The sequence below is a fragment of the Motacilla alba genome, chromosome 4A (assembly GCF_015832195.1).
Source record: "Motacilla alba alba isolate MOTALB_02 chromosome 4A, Motacilla_alba_V1.0_pri, whole genome shotgun sequence".
Lineage (NCBI taxonomy): Eukaryota > Metazoa > Chordata > Aves > Passeriformes > Motacillidae > Motacilla > Motacilla alba.
Genome location: NC_052045.1, coordinates 10,465,480 through 10,491,748, shown reverse-complemented (window position 1 = coordinate 10,491,748; position 26,269 = coordinate 10,465,480). Strand labels below are relative to the sequence as shown.

Here is a 26,269-nt window from a genome sequence, read left to right as displayed (position 1 = left end):
GGGATTTGGATTCAAAGGGACTTTGATTAGACATAAAGGTCAGCAGTGGTGGCAAAAAGTCGATGCATCTAAATTAAGCATAAACCTCTGGAAGAGAATATGCTAATCTTTCATGTAAAGTACTTGTCAGGCTGATCTTGGCTCATATCCACAACAGTTAAACTATTTTCTGTGATGAAATTTTAACAAATGGTAATCCATGTGTAATTTGCCTGTCAAGTGTGTGCCATTTGTTTTTACAAATGTTAGATTTTAACTGCTAAGGAATCATATTATACTACATAATGTGCTCCCGATTAAAGGTTTTGTTTTAGAATCTTTAGCTCAGTTTTTAGCTGCAACTTTTTTTCCTTAGGAATGTAAAATGCAAATAGGAGAAAAGGGAAAAGAAAGAAAATCAAGACTCTAAATGTCATTGCTTTGTGTAAAACTAAGTGTAAATGTATAAATCACGCTTTAATTGAGCAGCTACTTCAGGAGCTTAAAGTTATAGTAACCGGTAATATTTCTGAATGAGAAATTAAGAATCTGCACTGTTAGGGAGCAAACTCATTAAGAACATAAAAGGATGACAGGATGAAAAAGGATTTACATTTAAAGAATCTTCTGTAAAATTATAAGAAATGACAGGCTCCATTTTTTGATGCTGGAATCAAGGTTGCATGTCTAAACCACAGTGACACTGTGGCTGGATTTTGCATAGCTGAGAACTAATAGGAAATTAATAGAATGTAATACAGGCCTGTTGGGTTCAGTCTAACTTGGTAGCTTTGATGTGGAAGAACAGAAGGCATAATTTCAACCTTTGTTTAGTGTGCTGGACAGATAGCTTCACTAACATCTAACTATGGTTGGGATTAAAACTGTGATGGATGGCACCACAGCACATTCTTGACAGCTTTTCTGTTCAAATACAAATTTCTGTCGCAGCCCCAGAATGTCTGAAGGAACACTCTGAGATGAAATATTGTAGCTGCAACAAGTCCAGTGTGAAGCCGTTATGCTTGGAAAGTAAAAATAATTACAAACTGTACATCTCCTAGGCACATATCTGTATTAATAATGAATAGTAGTAAATACACTGGAGTATACTAATGAAATGTTATTGAACACATGAGTTTTGTGTTATTGATAACATAAGGTTATCAATCTGTCAAGGAAATTGCCAGTGCATCTGTCTAGTTTTGGGGGTTTTCCACCTCTTTTAGGCAAATAAGTATTTTGAAAAGTTATTGTAGATCCTGATTTATTCTACTTTTCATAGCAACTCTTTAGAATATTTTCTTGAAGATTTTTTTTAATGTTCATCAATTTCTGTATGAAAAAATATTTCCTTTCACTTAAGACAGTAACTATTGCCTCCAAAAAACCTCTGGCTAAACCAATGCTTTTATTGAAGCACTTGTAGATAGTATATTGTACTTATTGTAGCAGCAAAGTAGGTCAGAACCTCACTGTTTGACAGATGTGACATACAAATTCCCTACCTCCATATTAGTCATGAATAAATGGAAAAAGAAACTGATTAATGCAGGAAAATGTCTGCATTTAAAGAACTAATACCTGTAGTGATTTTCTTCTTTGTGCTTGACTGTTAATTGAAGGAGAGACTTAAACTTTATCCCATTGCAACCGATTCCCAGACAAGCATGGGGAGTCCAGCTGACACTGCAAATGGCATAAAGCTCTGTAATATGAGCCATTGATTTAGCACAATAAGAAAGAAAATTGGACTCCATGAAGTGAGAATATATTGTCTGACTGCTGAATCTCTGTCATGAAATCGGATCTTTTGCTCATGTGCTGTCCATGGGATGAGGTCATTTGTCAGCTTCCAAAGAACTCCCAGTGGTCCTCTGGTGCCATTGTACTCTGGGCTACCTCAGTTATCTCAGCAGAGGTAAACACAGATGAGGTTGCTGTTCGTGTTGAAGAGCCTGTGGTCACACTTGTCAAAGTATCAAAGAACTCAAAAGTGGAGCAGAAATAGCTTAAATGTCTTCAAATGCGCTGCCTGTATTTGTTTGAGGTAATGTTGATGAAAGTGTTGTTCCATTTTAATCCAAGTGCTTTTTTACATCATTCTAAAGGTAAAAGCATAGACCCCCAAATACTTATTAAATAGGCAATTAACCTGTCTCCTCAGTGAAGTCTTGGTCTTCTTGGAATTCATTTATGCATTTCTAAATACTGTTGCTAAGTAGGCCTTGACTGCACTCACAGCGATGGCTGTGTGCAGTCTCCTAAAGCAGTTCAGAACAGAGGGACCACCTCATTTCACACAGCACTGGCTGCATCCTTGCTGCAGTAATGTACTGGTTTTATTTATTCTTGGCTTAATCTGTCAACCGTATAACATTTATACCAACACTTGGGATCCTCCCTATAAAAGTCATCGGTTGAAGAACCTGCTCAAGAAGGCTGAAAAACTGAAGTACTTAGAATTTATTGCAGTCAAAAAGACTAATATTCATATATAAAACAGGGTAGAGGAATGGAAGAGAGATGAATGGCTATGAAGAACATATTTTAGTATTTATTTTTAATAAAATGGGGATAAAATGACTGGGATGTAGTAGGTCTGTCTGAGTAGAGCCTGAAAGCAGGAGAAGCATTTTAATAGTAACTCATTTTGCAAGTTGGTTAAGCTGTGAGAAAGAGCTAAGCAAACTCACCTTTATCTCCTTTATTCTCCAATTCTGTCAGTCTTGTGCAGTCTGCTGTCACTCCCATGTTTTAATTAATACATTTCTTTGGATGTGTATTTTTAAAATAAAAATAATCCAACCACACCTTTCTAAAGAACTGAAAACCAAAAAAAAAATCTTATTCAATGATTGAAAATACGAAATTCAGTCTAAGCAACCAAAGCAACAGGATTGCTGGCTAGAGATAGATAGGAGATGCTGTTTTTAAAATTGAAAATATTTTGGTTTGACTATGTAGATTTGCAGGAGAGCCTGGACACATGGCTCCTTGGCCATGGAGAAATCTGCCTGGTGGGTCTTCCCCAGAGCCATCCCCATGTCACTGCCACAGAAAGTAGACAACCAAGAGTAAATTTTGGCTCTGTCAAAGTTTTCAGGACAGCTTTTCCCAGAGAACTTCCTGGAAGTCACCTTAGTTGGGAAGCTATTCAGTTCTTTATTTAAGTTCAATTTTGGACTAAAATATCAAGTAACAAAAGTCCCTGCAGCTCAATTCTATTCTTTCAATTGACTCCACTAACTCCTGTCCATCCTTTTAACTGAATGTCGTAATTCTCCATTTTCTGAGGAAATCAGCATTGTCATATATGACCAGAAACGTATATTTTTTCACCAAAATAGAGAGAAGAAACACATTGTTACCTGGATTTGTATGATGGATAATATCTTGACATTAGTCTCTTAAATGGAAAGGACTTTTAGGCTTGAATATTTTCTTAATACCATATTTAAGGGAGAATGTGATTCCTCAAATAGGCAGGAACCTGGACATTAGGATTGTATAAGCAAAATGAAAGACATTAAGCTTCATTTAGCAGAGGAAGGGCTGCAAGAGGGCTGTTACCTGGCTTGTGGTTGTGCACATATGTTGTCCTAGTTTGAGTTTCCATCCTGGGCCAAGGTCAAGAGGTGCCTGAAATAGGAAGTATTTTTAACTTAGGCTTATTTAGAAAAAAACACCAGTTTAGAATATAATTTTGGCTCACATTTAGAAGTATGCTATGTTTCATCAGATCTTAAATGACTGAACTAGTGCATCCTTCTACTGATATTTAAACAACAGCTTGAACAATATTTCAGTCTGTAAGACACTAAAGGTCAGGAATGAGTGCATTCCTTTGCTCCCCAAGACACCTGTACTTAGTAGGTGACCTTTAGCTTGAGGAGAAAGGATGGCTGGACTCCCAGAGTACCTCACTGGTGTCAGGTTTAGTCTTCAGGACCACTAGCAGAAAATCATGCTGGTCTGTCACAGCACCTTCACCCAAGGCATGCTGAGCAGCACATTTGGTCTCTGGCAGCAGTGAAGGCACACACCCATATCAGCTGCTCTCTCCCTCTCCTATTGTTTTCCAATTAATCTGGAAGCAAATGAGTTGTGTTTGATACCAAAGCATTTCTCTACTCTGCTGGCACAAGTATGAGTTCGCTCATTTTGCTTCTTTTCTTCTCATCTTACCCTCTCTGAAGTTAGAAAGAAACTACAAAAAATTACTAGGAGCTAATACCAAATGCATTACAGATATAACATTTGTGAATAAAATACTTATTTTGTAGACCTTTTGCTTTGTGAACATTGATGATATAAGAACACACAACCTTTGGTATCTTCTTTTCCATTATAGGAATTGGGTAGGATTGTGTGTTTGGGCTTGCACTGCCTTCTCAGAATGCCTTTGTGACTAAAAGTAATCTTTAGAATGAGAGTAAAGTTCTGTAAGGAAAAAAATGTAATAAAATCAACTTCAAACTGTTAGAAGTTCCCTTCTCAGTGTGGTAGATGAATGTGTGCACTGACCCATGCAGCTGGTGCTTGAGAGTGTAACCTGCTGAGGTGAGAGTCTGTTCATGTTTTAAGGAAACACAATTTCTCATCATAGCTGTGTTGCTAAGGGATAGCTCATGTTCCTCCTCTGTCTTATTCTCTGTCAGATTTCAAAGACCGAGAGGAAAAAGTGTTGCATTGTGTATTGCTTGTTCATGGTGGGGAGTTAGGAATTGATTGCAAAAGCAAGAAAACCTTTAAATAGACTATGCAATATGTAGCTCAATTCTTCTCTTGAGATAGCCCCTTCCCTCGCTTCTTAGTAGTCAGTGGTACTTTCCAGATTTCAGCCTTTCTCCTTAAACTAGACTTGGTGATTTCACGTTAAAGGAAGGTGGCATCTAAAGTAACGTTTTCTACCTTGCACCTTGGTGCTCCTCAGGGTTCTCTTTTTTCCATACTGGTAGCATGACTGATCAAATGGAAAAAAAAAAAAAAAAAAACCTGAAAAAGATCGTGCTTCATTTCAGAAGCCGACTAACTCATCTCTCCAGAAGACATGGATTGGCAAGAAAGAGGAAAATTGTCCCCTTCAGTTTCAGCTCAGTGTTAAACTGGATTAGAAGCAGCCTGGAACTGCATCTGTGGAAATACTAAGAGTCTCAAACAGCACAGTGGATGTAAATAAAAAAAAATATTATCTTTTATATACTTCATTAACCTTATAAATAACTTGAGAAAATAAAAAGACAAATTTTACTCCATTTGGATAAGCACATAAATAAAATATATGAGCCCCAGAAGTAAAAGGAGAGCAGTGGAGCTTTCCCACACTGAGGAATGTAAATCAAGGGTGGCATGTTGGACCCCTCTGGTCCTCCCCAAGATTATATAGGCTGGGACATTACTGAGGGACTAATGTGAAGAAAAAGTAGCATTAAAGTCATGTGCTGTGTAAAAGGAGTTTAATTCTCCATCTGACATCTTTAGAATACAATATTAATAATTTAGCTGAGTTTTAGTAGCCTTTTCTGCTATAGCCCACTAATGACAAGCTTGTTTTCCAATGTTTAACGCCTGCTGTGCAAGTGGTACTTTTAACAAAATACATTTGCTGCAGGCTCTTTGACATGGCTTCACACTGAGATAAACACAATTAGCATGAGCTATTTAAAATGCTTTTCTCTTGTGCTTGTTTATAATTGGTCTTTAAAAATCTATTTTTATTATTAATTTTAAGGAATGTGTATCATATTTGATAGCACAGTGAGGATGTGTTATTCAAGTGTTTTACTCTTGAGATATTCCTGGGTCATCCTCTGCTTGTAATAGCATGTTCATATACAAAGACTTGAGGACTGACCACATTGGTCCTTCTTTTAACATGCAGTACCATGGGATGTATTATAGCACACCATGGAGGATAATCCAAAGGAGTGCAGGCAGGCTAGCTTACATAGCATAAAAATTTCATTAGAAAGTATTTCCAGTGAATCCTCTATTGTATAAAAAGTCTTATCTTTTCTATATGTCACATCGAAATGTCTTTTAGTAAAAATAGTCTTGCAAAGAATGTCTGCTGAGGCGGGCTGCACTGAATATTCATAACATCTGAGTGTGTGCTGAGACATTTTAGAATAAATATTTTTTTTTGTTAAACTAGTTTGGAACATTATTGTTAATCTTCTTTGGATCCTTTCAGGCAGCCTGTTTAAGGAAATTTTTGAATTAAAATAGACAAGAAAGTAATGCTGTCCTCAGTGAGAGCCCACATGCTCCACTCCAGGTCTCATTAAAATCAGTGGAAATCTTCTATTGACCTTGCTGAGAGGGGATCTACTTGGCATGGTTTTGGAGGGGTAAAGGGAAGAAAAGACATGCCTCAAAAGACAAAAGTCTGTTAGAGCCTTCGAGGGCAAGGCTGTTGTAAGGTATATTTTGTGCTCTTCTTTCCAGGCTGCCACTTCTGCTGACTGATTGAAACATCTCTACCCACTTCCCTGGCTCTTTGTAGGGTTTGGTCTGAAAGCACAGCCCTCATGGCAGCATGAGAAAGGAGACTGTTCCTTGCATGTTCCTCAATCTGTGCACCTGGGCAGGTGACAACAATAATTGCTTTTTAATGGTAGAATTTGAAAGAGGCAGTCAGCTGATTTGATACTAGGCAGGTCTTCATCTTAATAAATGAGCATAAATTGAAGCTCTCTAGTTCAGCAGTTGAAGTACAGTAAATATTCTAGATTTGCTTATCACAGCCTTTCTGCCCAATGGATCCTGCAGCTGTTTGTGGGCAGTTCTGATAAAGATCTGTTCCTGGATATGAGTAAAATGCTCAGTCTGACAAAACACATCCATGCTGGCTGACTCTATAGGGGCTGAGCACTGCACTTGGGAGCATATGTCTGAGTATCAGGCCTGATTTTGGCACTGAGCCCCTCGAGACAGAGGGACTTGTTCCATTCTTGAGAACTAAACACTGGTCATTTGGCAGCTTGTGCAGCATGGCAGGAGGGCTGACAGGACCTGGGAGGCTGCAAGCTGGAAAGCTTTTAGAAAAAAGCCCTGCAAACTGTTGGGGAGCTGTTGTGATGGTTAAAACTTAGAAGGGTTTACTGAGGGCACATCAGGGCAGAGGGCACAGCCACAGCCATCACAGCTTTCTGGCTGCTTCAGGGCCAGTGGCAGCATCCCAAATTATGCTTCCCTAAAGAGGTTTTCAGAACCCTATGGATTTCCCCATAAATCAGACTAGGCCATATTTAATACCCACAAGGCATGAGAAATGATGGGTTGATGGCTTAGCTTGGTTTTGAATGTTATCTCCTATGTCCTTTTCTGTAACTGAATTTCTTGGCATCAGATTTGGACTATCCCGGTAGGATCTGTGACTCAGGAATGGGGGAGAAAACAGTGTCTTCTGGGGAGTATGTAAATGGTAGAAGCCTCTGAGAATGGCTGGAGTGCAAAAAAGTCCCAAAGGAAAGGATAGCCCACCTTTCCTCGGAGGATGGACGTGAAAAGAGGGAAATCAATTTCATTTGAAACATTTTGTTTCGTTTGTCACACAGCAGTTTTTCACCACCAGGACTCCATCCAGTGTCTTACTCTGGGTCATGACTGCTGAGTCCTCAGTGCTGTGAAAATACCTGCATCTAAATTCCTTGCTTTGAACCCTGAAATTATTTTGATGCATGCCTGCTTCTATCTCTGCTTTCATCTAGCTTTTTGAAAGTGACAAATATGTGGCTGAGACATCTCAGCTACTGAATAATGTCATTACTTGGTTAATTTTAGTGACTTGATTTTAGAGAATCTGTGATAAAATCTAACACCCAGGGATATTTATCCTAGTAACTGTAAACATGTACTGGATTTTTTGCTCTCTCTAATATGTTGCTGCAATGACATTAGTGGAAATCTATCCTTTGTCCAGTTACTGAGTCTTGTATGGAGAACATTGAGATATCAGAAAAAAAAAGTTCCTTTTAAAAAGAATTTGTTGGTATAACAAAGCCAAGCATTGAAAAAAAGGAAAAAAAAAAGCATGTTTTGGAGTGTTATATAACAATCACAACTGGTTTCTTTAAGAGATCCAGTTTTGCTCTAGTCAGGCTACTGAAATCCTACTTTCATTTGAACTCACATGTCTGGGATGTCTTTGACATTTAAATATTTATAGCTTTGAAGGTTCACCAGGTCTGTAATAAGCACAGGGGAAAATAAATACATTATTGAAAGGGTGATTAGTTTTATCACATAGTCTTCTATGGGGCAGCTGTTTATTTTCAGTGTTCATTTTCTTGGATCAGTCAGGTAGACAGCTGTTCTTTTAGGGCATTTTTGTTAATTTAAGTAACTTCTTTGAATTGCAAATCTACCACCAAATTCACTTCTAAAAATTCAGCCTCCAGCTCATAATTATATCATCAAAAAAAAATCTTTAGATCACTAATTCAAAAATATCTACTTGTCAGAGATATTTCAAACAAATGCAAAGCATATACACTCTAAATCATCTGATACATCAATGTCTATATGAAACCGAATAGAAAATGTCCAGGTCTGCTAGATTTCTAAAATAAAAAATATAATGTACATTCTGTACATTCCCACAATTCCACAGCAAGCTTGAAATACTGTTGTCTCAAATATGTGACTTCATAAATGCTTGTTAACATCAATAGGCTGTTGCAATGATAGAAATATGATAAGTGGTCAGCCTGTAATAATTCTTTTTATTTTATAAATTGCCTTGGATTTTTGCCCTAGCTCAGAGGACTTGGGGAGAATTATAGGACAGAGAAAGGAAAGGAGTGCTGCAGAGTGGGCTGGCACCTACCACACTGTACAGGGACAGGGCTTTTTGTGCACTGCAGCTGTCAGGATCAACTGCAGTGGAGAGGAACTTGCCAGTGTAGTCACCCATGGAACCCTCAGACTTACAATAAACTTGTTGGAGTCAGTGCATGACTATTCAGATGCTCATTTTGTATTCACACTTTCAGGCTTGTGCTATAAATATTTGTGTCCCTTTCAATTCATGTGAAAACATACCTCTCAGCTACCATAGTTTTATGAGGGCATTACTGGAATGTTGCATTAAAATTAATTCTTTGTTCTGCAAAATGCTCGGTTACAGAAAATGTAACATTATCGCTCCAGTAGATCAATCATACTTGGTGGTGTAGGCACTTACGCTGAAATTGCCATCAGAAATTTATTGACGGACATATTTTGACCATTCTGGACCAAACTGTAGCCTACTTAAGCTGCAAATGCAAAATAGTTTTTATTTCACTGTGAACCAGGATTTGTTCCATTTTGAATTGATTACTGGCCTAGTTTGTTCTGAAATAGCCTCACCTGGAGTGTCTGTTCCCAGCTCAGCCTATTCTGGAAGGCGCAGTTTGGGGTGGGGATGAGTAAGGGGTTTAGAAAGGCAGATTTCGTTGGTAATTACACCCACAGAAGATGGAACGTGAGCAGGAGAGAAGCCAGACATGGGCAGTGATGGCAAGTTCATATTCTGTGAGCTTCTGGTAATACCCAAAGTGCCCCTCAGCAGCACTTGGAACCCAAGCAGGCAATGGGGCTTTGTTCATTTGTTGTACAGGGTGCTTTTCTCATTCAGAGCTGTTACTGGTAGATAAAGGAGGATCTTCTCCACTAAAATTTTGGAAGTTGGCAAGATGAGTAGTGAGGCAAAATCAAACAAATAGAAGTTTTGATTGTAAAAATAGAGAAGGAATAAGCTTTTATATATTTGGCAAAAGTAATTTCACCTCTTATGTAATTAATAAGCTGTATTTCTTTGTTAGGACTGGAACTTTTTGACAAAGCACACAAACATTCACTCGAATACTTATCATTAATACATGTCTACCAACACCAGTTGCTTTAATTTGGAAATACTTGACAGAGTACATCAGAGCAAGTGAAGATGTTATTATGATGTAAGTACAAATGGTGTTACACCAAATCAGTAGATTGTTGTACTCACAGTTAATTGTTAGATTGTGTCTACTATATCTAGGTAATTAATATGCTAATTAGCTAGTTTAAAGATAAAAGGGGTATTAAAAGAATGCAATAAAGAGCTTGTATTTTTCTCTTTTACTGTGCAAACACAGCTCCCTGCAATAACTTAATGAGGGAATTTCAAAGGAACAAAACTAACAACAAATGAATTGGAAGCTTAACTAAGTAATTACATGGTATTGCTGAGACCTTTTGGGTAGGGACTAGCATAAATATGTGTTTAGATTGTCATAGCAGCAAATAACAGAGTGGGAATACTAAGAAAATCTGTTTATTTGGTGGAAATTTCTTTTTCTGAAGCAGCCTAAGAAAAATTGTTTTTTAATAGTACGAAGATTGAAAATATATCTAAGGTAGAAGGATGTAAGCTCTTTGAGGGAAGAGAGCACAAATAAAGTGCTACCCTTTTTTCTTTCAGCCAGCCTTTAATATTTTGGTAGAAAAGGGATTGGTGTTCAAAAGCCACAACCTATGTTTGTTCAGCACCCTGAATTTTGAATCTGTTCCAAGGGCCAGGTTTTGGTCTGACGTGCAAATTTAATATAAAATCTTGAGAGTGGCACTGCAAGAGGAAAGATCCTTAAGCACAATTAAAATGTGCTTTAAACTGAGTCTGAAGACACACTGTGGGCTAAAACATGGTGTAGAGGATTTCAGAACAAATTAAGGCAGGTCTTTCCTGAGAGAAGGTAAGAGAAAAGGAAGTGTAGGAAATCAAGAATTTTTGGGTTGGAAAAATGCTTTCAGAGATTTAACTGCTTTATTAGTGTTACATTTCTTTAGAAGTCTCCAAACACTTCTTCTCAGCTGGAGAAAGCCCATATTTGAAGCCTTCTGTCAGGAAGAGTAAGGGGTTTAGATTTAAACTTGCCAAAATCATGACACTCTCCACACTAGAAAATGCACCTTGAACTGCTCTGTACAGCCACACCTTACATCCATACTTGATAAAGACAAAGCCACTATCTATTAATCAGTTTCGTTTATTACTAATGGGCTTATTATTAATACAAATGTACTGTTATAACTAATTTCAAAAGATACAAACATACAAAAGGAAGCATGCAACAAATCTTCGGCTTTCTTTTGTATTTTTATAAACAGTTCAACGGTAACCAAAAAATCTAGCAGCTGCTAAATGAAAGCCAGAAGTTGCCTTAAAAGAACAGTAAATATTACTCTGAGAATAAATAGTATCAATTGTAGAACTTACTATGTGAAGAGATTGTTTTTTAAATATTAGGGTAAATCATCTTGGACTTGTGATTCAAATTTAAGTCCTGTCACTTAATTAATATTGAAGAGAAGCAAGGGTGATCTATTCATGGTATCTCAATATTGATAACTGAGCTGCATTTGCAAGAACAGGGAGCACTGAAATAATCTGAACATCACACCTCTCCTTCAAATTAAAGAGTGTTTCCTCCTGGCTCTCAGCAATTGAGAGCAGGGATGTGTCTCTAAAAGGTGGAATTTTTCGAAAGTGTTGGAATGATTTAGCATCCCACTGGGACTCTGTGTCTAAAAGCTATGCAATTCTATCCTCTGAATATTTAACTGTGCTGAAGCAAACATCTGAACTTAGTTAACTTCAAGTGGATTAGGATATCACACCACTAAACAGATTCTAACACAGTTTAAATGCAGTTTTCTGATTTGATTGGTCTTTTAGTTTGTTAATTATAGTAAGAAAATGTGTAAGATGCAATATATTTTAAGTCTTTTTTGCTAAGAAATGGAGGTTTATGCCTCACATGTATCTGGTTTTCTCCCTGGTAACTTGGAACCTATTTTGAAACACATTTCATGAAGAGAGAGAGCTCAGGAAGGCAGTGAGTTCCCACAACACGCAATCCTCAAAGCAGTTCAGTTATCAGCCTGCTAGGGTTGGCTGGGGAGCCCCTGTGAGCAGCCCTGGATCTGTTTGCAGTGAGGCTGCAGTGTGTGTGTGTGCTCTTTCCTAAGCACCATCTATTGCACCAGGAGAGAAATGAGATCAGCATTCACACTTGGAAAGTTTAGTCGTGGACTACTCGGGAATTCAAAATAAGGCTTTGAACCAGACTCCATCAGTTTTCTGTTCAAGATATTTCGTGTTTCAAACGCTGGGGTTGCGTGCTGGGTCAATCTCATTACTTTTTAAAAAGAAATTGTTGAAGATAACTTTGGGTAGGATGAGAGCTCATGTAAATTGTGTGTGTATACACACACACACACACACACACACATGTATATATATTATAATGTGAGCTGCAGCTGGCTTTATATCTCTGTAGGCAGTTAACTGTAGAACTGTCAAAAAGGAAATAAAGGGAATTCACAGAAGTGGAACAGACTCTGAAGCTTAGGAAAGAATATGGTTAATGAAATACATCCACTTAAAAGGCAGTGCTACATAAAATGTAAAAGAGTCCGGGTTATGAATCTCAGTACCTTTGAATAAGCTCAGACCATTTCTACAGAGCCAAGTTAGGATGGCCCAGATGTGGCATTGGACAGGAAATAGCCTAGGGGAGAAGATTTCTTCTGTAATAAAAAATCATATTCCATGTGGGGTTTTATATGGATATATATATATATATATGTGTATATATATATAGTTGTTTTCTTTACCATTCAATGCTGTCAATTTGAAATGGGTACATTTTTAAACTTTGACCTAATATTATTACAAAAAATGAAACTCTATTTAAACTTTGTGGCATTTTTATGTCACCCACAGGACCTTTCTGGTTTGGGGTTTGTATCTAAATCACTGGATTTTAAAATGCATCTTCAGTATGATTTCAGTTATACTTGTGAATGACTGGCATGTCTTAAGTGAAAGATCTCTTGTCCCCAGTGGTGGTTAAAGTCAGAGCTGTCGTCTTTGAATAATTTTCTTTCATGAGCTTTTAATCATACCCCAAGGACATGTCAAGCTCTTGCATGCTCTTTCTTTCAAGTATATTCTTTCACAAACACAGGCCGTGGAGGAGATGCTGTCATTTCTTCTCTTGTTCCACTCCAAGCACATATTCATCATGGTAGGGTAAACTTAAAAGAAATCTAATATCATAGTAAATTGCAATTTGGTGAGGTGTGGCACACTTTGAAAGGTTCAAATTTTTGGTGGTTGTAATATAACAGGTAATCAGTACAGAATGTGTTTTCAGTAAATCAGTCAGTGCAGTCACTCTCTAAATAAATACTCAGTATGTTAATTAGATGGAGTCAGTTGCCCTCAAAATTATCTCTGTGACATTTCTGTGAATGTAAATTAATTTGAAGACATTGTGAGGTTTGTTCACCACTTTATTGGATTTTCTATGCCTGAAGCATCAATAAGTATATTTATAGTAAAGCTATTGAACAATTTTGTTGGGTTTTTTTTTTCAATTATTGTTCTCATGGATCCCAACTGGCATGTTTCTTTGTCTCACATACAACACAGTATCTCATTGTCCCAAGGGTTCACATATTTTTCAGAGGGGACCTAACAGCTGATGTGTCCTGCTTTTACTGTTCAGGATAGGCTATTGTCCTGTTTCTGGCAGGTTTTGCTGCAAAAGTGTAATGATGTCTATTGCGATTGCTGTTATTTTTGTATTTGTTATTTTATAGCTTCATCGGTAAATAAATATTAGGTGGGGACTCAGTGTCTGAGTGTCATTTAGAACACCAGGCTCTGAAATTGCTTCCTGTGAAACTTCAGTAATATCTTTGAATGGCTATGTATTAAATGACTGACTCAAATGTTTCTTTGTGCTAAAGGGAGCAGTGCTGCTTAGAGAGCTTGCAGTTTGCAAGGCATTTTTGAAATGAACACCAGGAAGCACAGTAGTTGTATTTAAAATTATTTATTGATGGAGAAGTAAGCGATAGAGTGATATTTGGACCAAGGATTGTTTTCAGGTAGAAATAGCCTGTTTTCCCCTCAAGCTCATTTCTGAATTTCAGGAGAAAAGACAGTCATAAACCTCTAAAAATATCTGAGGCTGAATTACCAGTGCTGAGCATTGTTGCTTTCTCTCTGCGGTACATTAGAAATCCACAGGTATGTCCTTAGCTGAATGTTAGGACTTCAGATGTGTAGCTGACAGGGTAGCCTGCTTCTGCTTTGGGTTCCAGCTCTGTTTAAGTTAAAATTCCCAGGGCTCCTGCCAGCCTTTCTTTAGGTGCCTTTGCACTTAAGGAAGTGACACCCTCTGTCCCCTCTGCCTTACCCTGCAGGCTGAGGCTGGGTGGGCACACCTGGGCAGTAGGAAAGGTCTTGCTAACCCAGGAGCCACTGGAAACAGTGGGTGCAGGATGCAGACTGAGCTGAATGCCTGAGCTCAGGTTTGCCTGGGTAGGGTGGGTACCAGCCCTGCCTCATCAGCTGCCGTGCTCTGGCTCTGGCGCAGCCTCTCTGCACGTCTGTGCTGCGATCCCTGGGCTTCTGGGAGAGCATAATGGGGCAGATGGGGACCATGCACAGAGATCTCATCTTCTCATTGCAGCTTTTGTTGACACAGTCTCTATGCCATGCAAAGAATCTGCCTCTGCTTTCCCTCTGCAGCAGCTTTGCAAGCAGACTGTCTCATACTCCTTGTTGTGCCTTCAGCTAATCAGTTCTGGAAAGGGAATGATGTACAAGATAATCTGAGCATGAAACGTTTATATTATCATCGTCTTGGCCACAGATTACCTTTTCATTCTAAAAAATACTTCTGTTGGGATGCTTGGAGAGACATTTCAGTAAATTTGTTCTTCAGAAAATTAACTTTAATGAAAAATATTGCTGTCATAGTCATAGACATCTTTAGTCTTTAAAACCCACACAGCATCTTGGAGTACTCAATCAACAAACAATAAAAAATAAATTCAATATCCATACAAGCTATCATCATGCAAGGAGCTTTTGCATTATGGTCTTACAGCAGTTTGAAATGCCACTTTCAGTACAGGCTTTAGATATATTTGCCACATTAAATAATAACTATGTATGTAATTGAACATGCTTAATGATAATTCCTTGCCTACTACAGAATGTTTACTGAATTCTAGTGGCCTAGTGTGACTGAGGTCATGGTACATAAATCTAATTGTAATCCCAAATTAAACTTATATATACTTGTTGTGCAATAACAGCAAAGTAGGAAAATGAAACAAGCCTCCTCCCCAGTGTAGCTTTGAGAGCTTGGAAAATTATAGCTCTGTTGGTCAGATTGGTTACATGGGAAGTTACTCCTCGTCCATTGAAATAATTGCATTAATGCCACATACTGTGTAAGAGTCTGGTCTTGGGGTCTTTTGAAATATAAAGTGTAATTCTCGGAAAAAAATATTAGAGATGATTTGTGATGCACCTGAGATTTTTTGTACTGTATGTCTGAATAAAAATTACTGATGCAGAAATATCTTATTTGCAGAAATAACCAAGTTACTCATACTCTGGGTTGCTTTATTTTCTTGGTTATTTGGTTGTCGCTTGCCCAATACTACAACTTATAACCTCTGACTCTCTAAAAAATTGCTTTTATGGTTTACTTTTATGGAGGTTTTTATGTTTAGAGCCCTTTCCAATCTTGAAATAAATGAAATTTCTTTCACTATCTTTTGTCTTGAAGCATGAATTGTTTAGCATTATGACTTGGTTGCTTTTGAGTCATATTGCTGTGTAATGGTTTTGCTCTGTCACGTGTTCATGGGGCAAAGAGCAGCATAAGGACACAGCATTTTGAATGCTACACCATGGGAAGATTGTTAGGTTTTTCAGGAAAAAGCGCTTTTTGAACTTAAAGCTTAAATCAAGTAAATTCTGACATTACAAATCATCAGTGAACTCTTCTCCAGATGAGAACTAACCCCATCAGCACTTGTTAGCAGCTGTGCACACTCCCCTGAAATCTCCTGTTAATGATTATTTTTCCAACATGGTTTGACTAGCAGATTGTATAAAATAAAGAAGTGTAGTGGAAGCTACCTAAAATAGGATACATGAACTCACTCTGTCTGCTAGTAAAATTAAATTATTAATGGTTTAATTTCTTTTTTTTTCTTTCCACAGGATTTGAGGTTCCAATTAAATCCGTGTTTGGGCCATTGCTTTGCCTGCCAGTACTTAATCTTTTTCGAAGGCCTCATCACTTATCTAAAACAAAAGAACGAGGTAAGGAGAAAAAGTAATGAAATGCAGCATAGCACATCTGTCAAAGCAATGGAAAGCAGCTTTAAAAAAAATCCAGGATCAATGACATTAAAAAATTATTTGTTGAGCACTAAATGTGTTCATGTTAGGCATGTTAATTGTAAAGAATCTGTAAGTACCAGTATGTCCTTGCATACATTGAGGGTTTTGTTGTTCGTGTTTAAGAGATTTACTGTTGATGTAGCCACAGGACACAAATGACTGATAGGAGTAGTTGCTAAGTGTACTTCTCTGTACTACTGAGTCCTCTGTATGACTGTTTGACATCTTAATACTGAACAGTTGAATATAATTAACATTTCTGATGTTATTTAAAATTCACTTTTGGGTCAGTCTTGATTTATGTTCCTCAAATGTGCATAATGCAACATTGGGTATTGTATTAAAAGGCTTAAATTGTTTCAGCACTTAGAGCTGTGCTATCCTTTGTTGTTGACAATAGATCTGTCCAAAATACCTGGAATTGACTTTTGCTATGTCACTTAGGATTCCAATAACATACAGCAAAGCAGGCATAACTAGAGGTGACAGAGAAGAGTAGTAAAGTGATTTAGCCTTGACAGGCTAAGGATGTAAGGCAGATATGGTTTGAAAAATATAAACCTTTCCTGAGTTGCAAAAGTACAGCCTGCAGTGGCCACCCCTGCAGCCACTGCTGACATGCACAAGAGACAATACTGGGATCTCACTTCTTTTTTTCTTTTTTTGCCCACTCATTTTTTCTGCATTCTCACATCCCTTCCCAGGGTCAAGTTCAAACTAATATTAGCTGGTGCAGAGCAGGCTCAGTGGCTCCTTAATATGCTTTCACCTCAGGGCCCTTACATGAAAACCAGCAGGTTAGAAAGTTTGTTGGCCTCTCACCTTTTCAACATAAAATATCATGTATTTGGTTTGGGAGTGTTAACCGCACATCTCCTCTCGGGTCTCTCTCAAGGATGCTATTTATAGTTTTGCTTTTCAAGCTGTGTAAAGGGTGTTATTAACTAGCTGGGAAAAAATGTTTAATCATCAGACCATGGAAAGCCATAGGCCAGGCAGAAAATTGCCAGTGGTATTTGTCAGCAATAAGTAAAACTGGGTTCAGTAGGGGTGTTTTTAAAGCAGATTTGTTGCTGAGGGGAGTTGTCCCTCCACATCCAGGGCTGATGATGGAAATGGCTCACTGATAGAAGTGTTCCTGAAGTATTTCCTAAAACTTGTCTCAGAAATTACTTTTACACATATAGGTTGTTAGCTTTGTTATGTAAATCCTTTAGGTTTGCCAAATAACTTCCAGGTTTCTGAGTCGTGTCTTTCTGTATCTGTCTTAGAGCACAGTTGTCTTCTGGGTTGCCCATCTACTGCCTCATGTCTGCTAAAATTTTTCATGGTATTGGTCTCTGAGAGTGAAAAACATGATGAAACAACAAACATTTCTATAATTTAACAAAAATTACTCCCTACCATTGCTTATGGAAGCAAGATGGGATGCTTGTGCAGAATCAGTTACCGTCAGCGCCCATCTTCAAAAAATTAATTAAGCTTTAATTTAACTACTCTTAATAGGCTTTGAATGTAAAGCACACTTGATTTTTCTGTTGCTCTTTAATTTTCTTTCAATTCCTCATAATTGCATTTCAAAGCTCTTCTTTCAATAGATAAACATCTCAAATTTATTTTTTAAAAGATTCTCTTATATTTTCTTGTTTAAGAAAAATTGACTTTTTACCTTCCAAACCTTCTTGCTTCTTCATGTGTTGGTGAGGCAAATTAACAACTTAAAACAGATAATCTTTGTAATTATTAGCTTCTTGTAAACATAATTATCTTATAATTAGTGCAGATGACATTAAAAAAAATCTTACACTGAAATGGTGCCTAAAATGAGTTATGTGCTAACTATGAATGCAGTTTAATTGGGACCCCTACTGATACTGAACACAGTTGGTTTGTTGTGGTTTGAAACAAAATCAAGACTTAAATGATTACAGTGTTATATCTGGGATGTCTGAGTGTCTGTACCCCCCGTAATTTTTAATTCCTTCACTGACATAAGGGAGTTTTTAGCCCAATGACTGGTATAACCATGAGGGTGGAATTTTGAGACAAAATTGTTCCTAACATTCTAGGGAAAATATATGGCTTTGCAATCAAAAAAAAAAAAAAGGATATTGAAAATTCCCTGACTAAGGGAAGGCCACTTTGTGAGCTTCTCTGGAAGATTCTACAACAGAAAGAGATCTAATTAATGTTCCAAGTTTGGGAGAGGCTTTTTAGTCAGAATCTGCACCTTTCCAGCATGGGAGGGTCCACAGTGAAAATGTGTGAATGCAGGGAATTTCCAGGGCTCTGTTCAGGGAATCAGACTGGCTCCCTCCTTGTGTGCTCTGAATATCTCCCTCTTCCTCATGGCACGTTTATCCTGTCTGCCTGGAAGATGCTGATATTTGATGTGAAAACCTGTCCTGCAGCCAGAGGAATATTTATTTTCAGGTTATAATTTCTGTGTTTAAAACCAAACCGCATTATCATGCTTGTGGTTGGGTGGGATCATGTTTATGGTTTATTATATTTGCAGTTTCAACTGTAAACACAGAAAAATATCTGTTTTGCTTGTGGAGCAGCTTATTGTGCTTATTGAACAGTAACAAACCTTATGCTATGGATGAAAGAATGTGATTTATCTGTGTTCTTAAGTGTACTAGGTATGTGATTAGACATCACCCTCATAAACCATGTCTTGTGCTGTGATTTCATAAATTCCTGTTAGCTTGTACAATCAGGGAACTTCTTAAGCACATGAAGTATCTGTCAACATGTGGCTTCTCACCACTGCCAAGTCTTGATAGGGTTACAGGCTTTCAAGATGAAATGTGGTTTCCTGGACAATTTGTGTAATGGATCTTTGGGGTATTCATACTTTGAAGACATATGTGGATTTCTATGCCATAAAATATAAAGCATGCTTTGCAGTTTCTATTCTCGATACAGCACCATTTGAAATGCTTGAGATTACGTCCATACAGTGGATGGTTTGCTCGCTCTGAGGATCTTAAACATTCATTTCTGCTGGTTTTCATATCAGAGAATCTCTATTAATATTGCTATAGTGAAACAGGAGAATGACTGCTGGGAATCTCCAGGCAATCAATGAAAAATACTTGGCAACAACACTCTCCTTTTCACTTTTATTAAAGGTTGTGAGAGCAATTTACAAACATTAATAACACATTACAGTAACCTCCTGAATCTCTGTGAGCATTCAGTTCTAGAAAATTTAACCTAAGCTAAAAGTAGGTAACAGCTATGGTATGGCAGTGGAAACAAGCCATTCTCTTGCTTGCCTCCCCTTTTTGTGGACCTTCTTGGACATCCATGGAGTTTAGTTTCTAAAAAAGCTCATGGGTCACATTTTCCAGTCTCTGGACTCTAATTTTTGAAGGTCATCTTTGATTATTCACTCAGAGCTCTGGTCTATCTTGAGCTTTTTAATAGCTTGAGCTAATTTTTGAAACAATCTGAAGAATAAGAAGGAAACAAGACCAATAACAACACTTCCTAATAAAAGTACTCACCTTGTTGGAGTATAGAAACTCTCTTAGAATGATTGTGTTCAATGTTCAATCAGTTTTACACTGTTGGAAGTTTAGACCCAATTGCAAATTAGCAATAAAGAATAGTCAGCAATTCAAATGTTAAATAGCTAAGTCTTCTCTGACTTTGACAGGCATTTCATTATTTTTTCCTTTCTCCCTCCCTCCCCTATTATTCCATAAATATCTTGTTTAAGTTTTGCAGTGTATTCTGTATGATAACATAAACCTTTTGATTCTAATATGCTACACCTAACTGTGATGGCTTAATGTAGGGTAGTAACTACTGAATTATCCAGTGTCAGAATGTGCTTGCCAAATTGTTAAGCTTGTGTCTCGTCAGCTTGTCTCACTGGGATGGAGCCTCATTCCAACTTCCCTTCACAATCCATTAGCAATTTACTGCGTAGTAATTCCAAGGCAGGACTACAGAGTCAGTGTAACTTCCAGAGACACCAAAGCAGACAATAGTACACTTTATCCCTTAGTCTTTGGTGTAACAAAACCTCGTTTTGATATTAATGGAAATCTATGATGTAAAGGTGATTTTTTTTCACACTGTCCAGTACTATAAATCACATGTAAATGTACACTACCATTTGAATTGTGATCTCATGAACTCTCCTTGTTTCTACTTATAATATCAAAGAATGGTTTTTAAGGATAGAATAAAAGCACTTCTTGGAGAAATCTTGAATTATCTAGCAGTGAAATTTCATTATTCCTTTAATTATGTACATAAAATTAAAAAATGGAGTTGCTGTAGAATTCCAGCAATGCAATTTTTCAGTAATGCACCATGGAGACAGTTTCTTGCAGTATTCTGGAGTTCTGTCCTTTAAGATAAATGTATTTTTATCCAGCTCAAATTATTTTACAATCTTGAAAGTATTATTTTGCAAATCACTGATGCTGATTAAGTTGGCTTAATCATCTGTCTGCATTTAGGCTTCCAAAAGCACATGTGGTAGAGATGTTTTGTGGTTCTTCCAACATCTGTAAATCAGTGAATGGGCAACAGGAAAGATAAAAGGAATAATTTGAAAGATAAATGCTGACCAAAGACCAGAGATACTTACAGTATTATTATATTTTTGGTTTTCTGCCTGTAGGCCACAATTTTATATATAAAACATTTTTGGAATAAATAAAGCTGATCACTATATTCTATAAATAATAGTAGTATGTGCTTTGGGTAGCATTAGAAGGATTGTACTTTCTGTGATGCATTTTGCTAGCATCAAAAAGGCAGTAAGTGAATAAATATCTATATTCTGCCTGACAAATTTCACTTACACTTCCACAAATGTAATCACATCCTGTTCTTTTCTTCTTCTGGCTGGTAATGCTTTCCAGCAGAAGGGAGGCCAGTGACACTTAACAGCAGCTCCCAGGGCATGGCACTGCTGCTGGAGATGAACACTTTGGTGCCTGGTTTAGAAGATCAGCACTGAGTCTCCCTCCTTAGGCTGCCAGTGAACAGTGAGGCTACAAATATCAAGGCACTAGAGGAACTCAAATCATGCTAGGCACAAGAGCTCAGAAGTGACTTTTATCCCAGCGAAATTCCATCAAGTAAGATGGTAGTTTCCAGATCTTTTTCTCTAACTTCCAGGAGTGTTTGTGCCCATGTCTGAGCTCCCTGAACTCTTGAGTTGGAACTGTGAGACCAAGCACAGCATTCATGCTGCTCCTCAACAGTACTTGACTTTTAAAATACTGCTGTCCAAGTTCCACTTCACTTAAGACAACACATAAGGGTGTAGGATTGATAATAATAATTAGTAATCATTTTTCTAACAACTAACAAATAATAATACCAGAAATAATATTATAAGCAGCAACCTCTTCGCTTGCAGCAAGCTCTACTGCAACTCCTCTATATTCCCAGGAAAATTATTTTGAGATTTTCTTGGGTTTTAAATGTTAGATAGCTTTCAGGTAGCTTAGTATACTAAAGTTCTGTCTCTAGAGACTCATATAAAACTCTGGGTAAGCAGACTGATCTCATCTAATCCCTGGTAGGCAGTCTTCCAAATCTTAAAACTACAACTGTGGTCATGTCAAAGTAATTTATTTTTTTGTTTAGCCCAAGTAGCTCAATACTTGGATTAAAAAAGAAGACTAGGTGCAGCAGGCCAGGACTTCTGTAGGTGAGAAAGTTAGAACAGTAGTAACACTGTTTTGGTGGCGCTATTCTTTGTTGTACATGTTAATTCCAGCTTAAAAAACCCCAAAATTATAAAAAGGTGTCAACTATGGGAAGAAACTGTACAAAACCAAACCAAGATAGCATGTGTATGCTCTTGTGTAAGCTCTTCATTTAATTACTGCAGATTTATTTTGATTTCTATCTGAACCACAGGCAGCAGGATTGTATTTGCTGGAAAAATAGATAATTTCAATGCAATCAACTTGGCTCTGTATTTTCTGTTCCTTCATTTAAAAATATTTTACATGTAATTTTCATCATAAAAACATAATGAGCTATTAATGCTGAATATACCCAAACTGTTTTAGCAGCATGTCTTGTTCCTTATAGTGTAAAGAAGTTTTGGAACAGCAACTTGGAGAAATCTAGATTTTTCAGGGCACTGTCCCCCCTGACTCCTTCAGAAATCCCCTTGGAAAAGTTGTTCTCTCACATCTCCAGTGTCAGGAAGACTCTTTCAACTGGGTAGGTACAGATATGCTACAGTCACCCAGCTCTTGCCTTTCATCAGTGGGATGTGTAAAATTTGCAGTTTCAGCACCACTTGTTCAGTGGATCTCTGCCTATGTGCTGTATAAGTAGGAATGGAAATTTCAAACCTGTCTCAGTGCATCTCACCAGGGTTCAGGCGGCAGCACTCTGACATCAGCACGCTGGGCACTTAGCCATGCCTTTGCTCCGTGCTCTGCCACCCCCAAATTTCCCTTAGGCTGGGCATGTCTGCAGTCATTCCTTACTCAGAGCCCTTTGAGATTCTCTTCCAGAAATCTGATGGCAGAACTGCTGGGAGCCATCAGCTGTGAGAGAGCGAAGTGGACTTCTAGAAGACAGGTTACTTGCCAGTCCAGGCTGTTTGAGCACTTGATGTACTCCTGCACACTTGCTTTTTTTCTTCTTCTCGGTCTCTTTAAAATACAATTACAGTTCACCATCCAGGAGCAAGGGACAGGAATTGCTCCAAGTGTTGGAAGGGGTGAGTATTTCCTCTTAGAGAGTGTGCTGCAAAGAACTTCTTCATGGCAAAGAGCAGATTGTGGATAAGCCACTGTCCTTTCATGGTTCCTGCAGGCTGTCAGATACAGAGCAGGCTTGGCTCAGCAGGTGACATTCAAGTTCCTGTATGGACAATCATACCAAATAGTGCTGGATGGACATTTTCAAAGTCATTTGGAAATAGAAGTACAGACAGAGATTGGGGGAAAGATTGAATTATAATTCAATGATCCCATATTTATAAATTATCTAGTATCTATAACACTTTTAAATAGAATTTATTTGCTTTAATAATTCATGGAAAGTTCATAGTAAGTAATTTATTAATAATACAGTGTCATTAGTATGGATTATTCCAAATTCCTATTTCTATTCCATTGAACCTACTGATCTGTTTTATGGCAGCAGCAAGAAGCTCAGTTTTAAACAGTGAAAGGAAGCCTATTACCTTGTTTTCAAAATAAAATATGGAGATATCTGTGGAATACAAGGCTTCTGCTTGAGGTCAGGAATAGCTACAAACACAGAAGGAAGTGTTTCTGTTTAGATGTTTGCTAAAGGTCACTATGCAGAAAAGTACTGGAATATATAGGCACTTAGATTTGAGTCACACTGCTAAAATCAATGGAATTACTTTTACACTTATTGGCATAATTATCCTGTTGAGACATTTACTTAAGTGTTCTGCTGATTCAGAGCCAGAATATACAAGCATGCTGCAAAGGCAAAGTCTGTCGCATTTGAAAAGTACAGTTTGCAGTGTTTCCCAAATTCTTCATTATTTCATTACTAATTTCATCTGCTTCATGTGCTCTCACTACATAAATTAGTATTGTCCCCGTAAGAAGTGTGTAGATACTGGTTTGAAAATGGGGGTTTTATAGCAGTGGCAATCAGCAGGAAGGGCCTATTTATTTTTATCTGTGTTCAGATTTTTTTTCTTGTTTTCACCAAGCAGGTTTCTCGAGCTGCAGCACTCTGACATTATGTCTGAAACAATTTGCTGCAGAGTAGCAGCAAATCTTGATGTTTTCAGGGGAAAAAAAAAGCCGATATCTAGTTAGTGATATTGCCAAAGACATTAGGATTGTAGCTCTTAAGAAGGTAGATCTGTTTGCTTTACTGAGAAAATTATGAACAAATATGCACCAAATATGTCGTTCCAGCTATGGTGATTTCATGTAAGCACTGTAACAAGTGAAAAATTGATAAAAATTGGAAGCAGTGGAATGGGTTGATTAAGTCCATATCCAGAACTGCACACTGTATCAGCACAGGTGATTTTCCATTACACTCTGCTGCTGGTGAAGCCAGACCTCCTGGTGGCTATCAGAGTTTCTACTACATGTGTGTTTGTGTGTACAGCCCATCTGCTTTGTAAGTTTTAGGAGAAAGGAGTGGGAAACTCCTATTGTGATTATATTTTTAAGCGAAAGACACAATGCATTGGTTGCACAAAATAATGTTCAAGCACAAATTCCCATGTTGACCAAGAAAAAAATTTCAGCAGCTTTTGCTTTGGTTTATGATGCTTCCATAGTGGGTAAGAGCAGCAGAACTGGCCCAAGAATGTGTAGATGTGGCTTGTGTTGGATGTTTAGCACTGTCAGATTGAAATTGCTGGGAATGGTGGAACTGCTGTTGGGAGTGGCTGCAGTTCCTGGCTCTCTCTGAAGTTGTGTGTTATGTGAAGTTAAGTTATATTGCTTTCACTGAAAACTGGCATCTTTTGTTTGAGAGCTGTCAGTCTCACGTGGGTAGTTGTTAAATCTGGCTAGGGAAGTATGCATTAGTAATAATCAACAATTTTATGGTAAATTAGAAAAGTTATTTTGGAGTGAGATCTGATGACTTCTAAAATGTCTTTTACAAAGCTGATCTGTGTACTTTATTTACCACTATTTTCTCCAAAACTATCATCTCTGATTCAGACATTGCCTCAAATAATTTTTTTTTATTATTTAGAAAACAGAGGAAAAAATATTCAGGGTTTTCTTTTAAAATTGTTCCCTTTTTTGGAGTGAAAAATCTTTCTTGAGTTCTCTTTGTCAGTATTTACTATAAATGAAAAGCAGCTGATTTACAAGAATATGCCTAACAATCTTCTGTTAATAGCTGTATAGAATTTTACCAGTTGCATGGGATTTTCTTGTTTGGACAGTTCTTAGATTTGTATCAGGTAAAGCCTTTCAATGTTATCATGAGATACCTCAGCTGTACTGGTTATGACAGTGTTTAATGATTGTGCTTTAAATCAGTACGTTTTCACTTTCAGAAAAAACAGAACATCTCAAATGTAGAAAAGGTTTATTGAATCATAATAATTGATTCATTTAGACCCTGATTTGTTTTCTTTGCTTTTGAGCATTGCTTGCATGTAAATGTTGGTCATTACCCTAAAATGTGTGTTGTATCTCTTGGAGTTTCCCCTTATCTAATGATGAAAAGGTTTTCCTGCCTTGTGTGTCACTGAATTAAAATTATTCAAGTGGGGTGTGGGCACATTTCAGGGTTTGGAGTATGCAAAGGCACAGTTATTATTTCAATTTATAGAAACAACATGCTGACCTAACATACAAAAGCAGTGCTTTGTAGTGGAACCACCTGCATCCTCCTCACTTTGACACAAAGTACAAACCATTAGAAAGAAGAACAGCATAGTTACCATGAAAGGGATTTCCAGAAACATATCATCATGAGATAGCTACTCCCATACACCTGCACATGTGGAGGAGGGAGAAATTCATTCTTAAATCCTTCTAGCAAAACTGTTGCTGATCTTCAGACATTTGTCTTTGTGTTCTTTCCCTCACCAATTCCCAGCCAATGGACAAGGACACAGTGTATTACTACTTTCTGTGTGATTCATTCCTTAAAAAACAATCTGTTCTTTTAGTGGCACTTGTTATTAATCAAGGTTTTTTCCTTTCATTAGAGTCGTTGTTGGCTCAATCACTTCAGTATATGCAATCACTAACTTTTTCCATTACACTAGTGAATAGGTGCTCTTATATGTCTGTCAGAGGGATGCCGGTACATTTAGTATGATGCTTTGCAATTTCATTGAGAACATTAATGGTTGAAGTGGGATTGTTTTTTGGTTTTTTTCCTTTGAGGGAAAAAAAAAAAAAAGAAGTGTAACATGTTCTCCTTAGAGAGAAAAGAGAGAAGAATGATGGAAATTTCTAAACTCAATTTATTTTTGTATCATTAAAATGTTGAAAAGTACCAAGGAATACTCTTGCAGAATCAATCATTTTATAATGTATCTGCAGAGGCCCTGGACTTGTCTATCCTGAAGAGAAT

General features: G+C 37.5%; 1 protein-coding gene across 2 annotated transcripts in view; it reads left to right on the top strand.

Annotated features, from left to right (window-relative positions):
• TENM1 (teneurin transmembrane protein 1) overlaps positions 1-26,269 on the top strand; it is a 796,581-nt gene that overhangs the window by 301,344 nt on the left and 468,968 nt on the right. For both annotated transcript variants that reach the window (XM_038164627.1, XM_038164626.1), the window contains exon 3: positions 16,043-16,144. The gene's annotated coding sequence lies outside the window, so the exon portion shown is untranslated. The remainder of the gene's footprint in view (positions 1-16,042; positions 16,145-26,269) is intronic.